Source organism: Condylura cristata, unplaced genomic scaffold (genome assembly GCF_000260355.1).
Source record: "Condylura cristata isolate star-nosed mole 26May11 unplaced genomic scaffold, ConCri1.0 scaffold00028, whole genome shotgun sequence".
In the NCBI taxonomy this organism is placed as follows: Eukaryota; Metazoa; Chordata; class Mammalia; order Eulipotyphla; family Talpidae; genus Condylura; species Condylura cristata.
Genome location: NW_004567129.1, coordinates 12,417,247 through 12,423,411, shown reverse-complemented (window position 1 = coordinate 12,423,411; position 6,165 = coordinate 12,417,247).

Here is a 6,165-nt window from a genome sequence, read left to right as displayed (position 1 = left end):
TGTATGGCCTGGGAAGCCTGGGCCTGGGCCTGAACTTGGCCTCTGCAGGGCTGACCCCTGGCGCTAGTGGAGTGATGCTCAGATCTGATAGGGGATCTTTTGGTCCTGCCCCACACGTGACCAGGGTGCAGGGGAATGTGGAGGGGCCTGGGGAGCCGGCGAAGGGTGCTGGGGTCTGTGCTGGGGCTGTGTGCTCAGTCCTCAGACTAGCCTGAGCTGGTGCACTTGTTGAAAAGCTGCACCCTGGGCCAATTCCCTTCCCCGCCCAGTCAGAGAAAATGTTGTTTTTTGAGGGTGTCAGGTGAAGTTTAAATAAGGTGGGGAAATTGCTGCTAATCCAGCCACTGGTGTCCCTTGTGACCTGCGGCCACTGCTGTGACCCCCCTGGGGCTAAAGTCAGCTGTTGCTAGATCTAGTCCCTTCGTCTTGGTAGTGTCAACAGACCTGAACTCCAGAGCTCCAGTAATGAAGTTGTTGAGCAGAAATCATTCTTAGCAGACACACATAGAACCAGGTTGTGTTTCATTTCTTTGTGACACCTCAGTGTTTTTTCTCCACTGGTTTTACCTCTTTGCCTTCAAATTTTGGTTTTGCTAACAAACTGTGGTACTGCTGCCTTCTTTCCTTCATGTTTACAGCCACTTTAAATCTTCTTTTCCTTTGTGCTCACCACTTGATTGATCTTTTGAAGGTCATGATGAGCAGATGAGCACAAGGTCAAAAATCCTTTTCTTACTGCTTTATCACCCGGGTTTTTTTTTTGTTTTGTTTTGTTTTTAAACACTAGAATCCATCTCTAAAGCTGTTTTTATGTTTCTTCTGCCTGCTAGGGGATGTATGTGATTTGTGGTTCTCCTGCTCATCTGATGTTAAAGATAACGTGGAGTAATGATTAAATGGCCAGTCTGAGAGGGTTTGAGTCCTTGGAAATAACCAGTATTAAGGGATCTCAGAGAATCACTTCACTTTTCCGAGTGTCAGCTTTTAAAGTATAGTATAGATGTTATATCTGATTTAAGAGTTGTAAGGATTAAATCAGGGGTAAGTATGCAGCTGTACCTGGGACATGGTACAACCTATAAAAGTGTCATTTTTCACATTACTCACTCATGTTATTTAGATTCCCCCCTCAGAGGGCCTCCCCGAGCACTCAGTCTTCATTGAGTTTTACTCTTTGTTCTCATCATTTCATCAATCTGTGTTTCCTAGGTACCTTCCCTAGTGCTTGGAAAACCATGATCCAATTGTAGCTGGTGCCTGTCCTCAGAGGTTCCATTATAATAGGGCATGAAAAAAAAAAAAAACGACCACTTGCTGAGTGCTTCTTAGGTGCCACTTGCCATGTTTCTCTATCCTTTCATAGTTAGTCTTTTTTTTTTTTAGCACAAACACATTTATTTATCAACCAAATCATAATCTTAATAAAATCAGCACGTTGACATAGTTGCATGTAAAATATTTGTAATAAAGATAATTGCATGCAGTGGTTTTTTCAAAAGGCATGATGGAGGGCCTCCCTGGTGGTGCACTAAAGTCTCAGCACTATCTACCTGTTATGAGCCACTGCAGCATGGGCTCAAACTCAGGCCAGGGAGCTGCCCACGTAAGGCACAGCAGACCTCTTCCACCTCATGGGCAGTTCCCCTCAGCTGTGTATTTCAGTAGATCTTACTATTTTGCTCTCCATTCTGTCTCTAGTGAATCCTTTTACCCTCCCCCCCGGCACCTCTGGCCAATACCCCAGGTCTTGCATGCATACATGAATAAAAATCTTTAAAAAAAAAAAAAGGTATGATGGAAAATTTGCTCATTGAACTTTGTTCATCCTGGCAGTTCCTGTCCAAAACAAAAATGGAATTTTTTTTTTCTACTTTTCATCAACTTGATTACAGGTGGCTTCATTTGTAATGGCATTCTGCTACTAATTTCCCCTCTTCCCAGTTTTCTTTTTGTGCTTTCCTTCCTATCCACTTCCTGATGTTGACCCTGTTTGTAAGGCTGTAGTTAGTCTGCACTTTTCTGGCATCGTCTACAGTTTCTTCAAACTTGTCTCCCAGATGACATGAAAACTTGTTTCCAAAGTGCTCTCTTTTTTAAAAAGATTTATTTATTTGTGCATACACAACTGGGTACAGGCCAGAGGTGCAGGGGCAGTGAGAGGATTTACCAGAGACAGAGTGGGGAGCAGGACAGGCAGATGGTCAAAGTAACACTGCTGAGGGGAGCAGCAGGCGGGTCAGGAGAGGTCTGCCACGCCATGTGGGTCACCTCCGGGGCAGGTGGGGATCGAACTTATGCAGAAGTGGCTTTAGCTTCTTAGTGCTGTGCTTTTACCTGCTGCACCACCAGGGAGGGCCTGCTCTCTATTTCTGTGGTGAGGTTTTTGCCATTCAAAATGGTGGTACAATTGGGGTTGGTTGTTGTGCCCATTTTCACAGAGCCATTCCCATTCCTAGTTCCTTCATATGTTCCTCAGAGTTGTTGCTACTAAAGTGCCATCTTCCCATCACTGTTGATGGTGGCTGTGGTGGCGCAGGAGTGTGTGCAGAGAGCAGAGCAGTCGGTGAAGTAGAGTGGCGCCCGCCTGTGGGAGCCGGCATCCCTTGCCTGTGTGACAGATGAGCCTGAAGCACAGATTGAGTACTTTACTTAGAGTCATACAGGTCATGAGAGGTGGGGGGATTTTCAGACAAGGTCTATTTCTAAAACCCATAATCTAAACTAGGTTGCTTTTCTGATTGATAAACAGACCTTTATGCAGTGTTGTAAGCTGAGTGCTGGAGAATTGCAGGTGTTAAGCTAAAACTGAAATAAACTCACCTACCTTACTGTTGGGGCCATCAGAGCTGAAGGGATGGTCTTTGTTTGATGATAGCAGAGGCACTAAGGCTGTAGGAAGGAGCAGTATGCTGCTGTCCTGGAGGTGAAGGGGAACATTCATGCCTGATGTGTTTGAGGGATCACCGGTACTTCCTTTTCATATTGAGGACTTTGTTTTTCTCCTAAGAGCATCAGAGGATCACTAAAGTGTTTTAAGCAGGATTGTGAAACTGGATTTTCATTTCAGAAGACTTCCTCAGACTCCTGTGTAAAGATTGTGGTATGTGTAAGTATGGTGTGCAGGAGCCTTGTCAGAGTTCCTCGCATAAGGCCAGAAATGTGGTAGTTTGTCCTAGGGTAATGGCAGGAGAGAAAGCGAGAAGCCAGTCAATCCAAGGGAAATTGATAATAGAGAATTGTGAGGCCTCGATGACTGGTGTACAGATTGCGAGCAAGAGTGGAGTCCAGGTTCTCACCCTGTATCTAGCACAGGGTGTCACTCGGGGGACATAGGAAACGAAACAGGGTCAGACACTAAGGAAAATGGATCTGCCTCTTGGGAGGCCTTGGTTTGACCCAGAGAGGCCAAGTAGAAGTGGTTATCTTCAGCTAGATAGGCAGGGCTGAGGCTCAGTTTTGCTGTTGCTTAGGACATCAGTTATGTAGACAAAGGGAAATCAACCCTGGGGGGGTGGAGTGGAAATCACCCTGTGGGGAAGGAGTGGGCTTGGCATCTGAGGGACATCAGCAGTGTTGTGACCACCCAGGTAGCAGTCAAAATAAAAAACAAGGTGTGAGTAAGGAGGAGTGCTAAGTGGTGTTAATTGATTAATTGCTGCTGAGAGGTGAAGTGGTGGTGGGGTGTGTCATTTGGGTATCCTTGGAAGTTAGCAACTTGTCACATTTCTGGTGAGAACAAGCAGGTCATGAAGTGATGGGGCATGAGCTTTACCGTTTTTTTTTTTTGGTTCAGGAGAGAGTAAAACTGAGAAAATGAAAAACTGAAAGTATGTTTAGCAGTCCCTTTGTATTTTATTTAATACCTTGTGACATAGGTTGTGAAATGAATGTTTAGAAACTTAAAAATATGCTGGTAGACTACATAGTCACCAAGGTACAAGAAAACCAGGACATAAGACAAAGATGGTGACAAATGGATACCCGGGTAGCATATTACCACAAAAAGTAAAATTCTGGGAAATATTGTTAACACTAGTATTGGTTATCTGTGTGTGTGTGTGTGTGGGGGGGACTTCCTTCTGTATTTGTGTTTTGCAGAGACCACAATTTTTGTAACTACAGAGTTATGGAGTCTTTGTTTCATTTCTTAAAGCAGTTGGTAGGGTCTTGAAGACGACTATTGAAATGCCTAGGAGGAGGGGAAACATTGAAGGTACAAGAAGAGGAAAGTGGATGGAGCTAGTCAAGAGAAGGAGGGAAAGCCTGGCATCCAGGGTGTTTGTGGAGGGATGAACTTTGGGAGTAAGGGAGAGATGGTTGCAGGTCTAAGTAAGTTTGTAGCTATTTTGCAGAATGAGATAAGAGGTTTTCTGCACAGAATGAGGGAATAAAGGAGGTGGTGTGAAAAGTTCGGAGAAGAGCAGTGTTGGGAGTTCAGAATCTGAATGTAGATAGACATTTGCCTGTGGTTTAACCCAGAATAGCTTTGGAGCCAGGTCAAGTGTTTAACCCAAGGAGGAACAGCATTTTTTTCAAGCATGGCCAAGCAGGTAGTGGAGGAAGGAAAAGGGTGCCTTGCAGTCAGTGGGACGGGTTGGCCATGTGGCAAGGGCAGTTCTCCCAAAGGACCATGTTTCCTTTGAGTCAGAAGGTAGTGAGAACATTAGTGACTTTGGGGAGATGTTCTGGAGGATACAGTGGAAAAATTTGAAGGGACGAAAAGCAGAAGGGGCGGTTAGATCAGGGAAGAGAAATTAGTTGTATGTAGATGAGATTATAGGGTTTCTAACTTTACAGGGAGAAGTTTGTCTTGGACCAGAGTTTGGCAGACACCAAGAGTGTGAGGCACTGTGGCAGCCACATAGTGGCCAGTTGGCTAGGAACTTCCTTTGGGATCCACTCTGTGGTCACAGTGCTGGTGGCCTCTCTGATAGGCGGGTGCAGATAGCTTGATGTGGGACTTTACTCTTACCTCACAAGCACATAGTCAGACCTGTTCTGTGACTTCACAGTGTATGTTTTCTGTCTCTCTTTGTCCAGACTTTACTCCCCAAGACTCAGCTGATCATCTATGAGATCATGTATATGGGATGTAAAAGAAGTAAAAAATTCTAGGGTAGGGCCAGATAGAATGTAGGATTGTTACCGCCTGTGACTTGTATCTTTAAATGATAAGCCTCACATAACTAATAATCTGCTTTTCAGGAAGGGCCTTCGTGTAAGAATCTTATATCCCCACCACTTACGGAAACACAAAGCATATCATCCTTTGCTTAGGTTTTGGGTCTGGTCTGCCTTCCTGAGGACCTCTTTCTTGGTTATTGCCTTTCCTTGCTCACTCATCTCCTTCCCTTCTAATGGGTCATTTCCACCAGTGGTGGGAATATTCTTTATTTTTTTAAAAAAAGATTTATTTATTCATACATACAAGAATTGGGGTACAGGGCAGAGGACTCACCAGAGACAGTGGGGAGCAGAACAGGCAGATCGAGTGAAATATACTGCTGAGGGGAGCAGAGGGTAGGGTCAACTCCCTGACTGGGATCGAACTCATGCTGCAGTGGCTGTGGCTAGCTTCATAGTGCTGCTCTCAACCCACTGTGCCACCAGGGAGGGCCAGGAATATTCTTAATAGCTCCCATCTTTAAAAACAAAAAAACCTTGTTCTATCAACTTTTTTTCTCTTGCTTATCCATTGTTTTCTGTTCCTTTTCAGGGCAAAATGTAACCTAGAGCCACCTTTATGCCCTCCTCTTGCTTGCTCTTCCAATTGCTATTGCTCTAGTCTGTATTTCATCCCTGTCACCCCCGAAAGTGCTTTTTGAGGACACCAAGGAATCTCTGTTGTCAAATCCTGGTAAATATTTGGTCACCTTATTCTACTTTTTATACTCTCTGTAGTTAGTCACTTCTTGAAACACTTTTCTCAGCTTCTGTGACACCTTTGTTTGGTGTTATCGTACCATCCCTTCTCCATCTCTTCAGTCATTATTCCTTATCTGGACCCTCTGTGGGTCTGCCACAGTGGTCAGTCCAGTCTCTAGTCCTGTCTTTTTCTTTCCAATTTGTAAGTGTGGGGATCCTCACACTTCTTTGAATATTATTTATATGCTCAGGACTCCAGACCTCTCCCCTAAGTTTGGGGCTTTGTATATCTTACTGTGC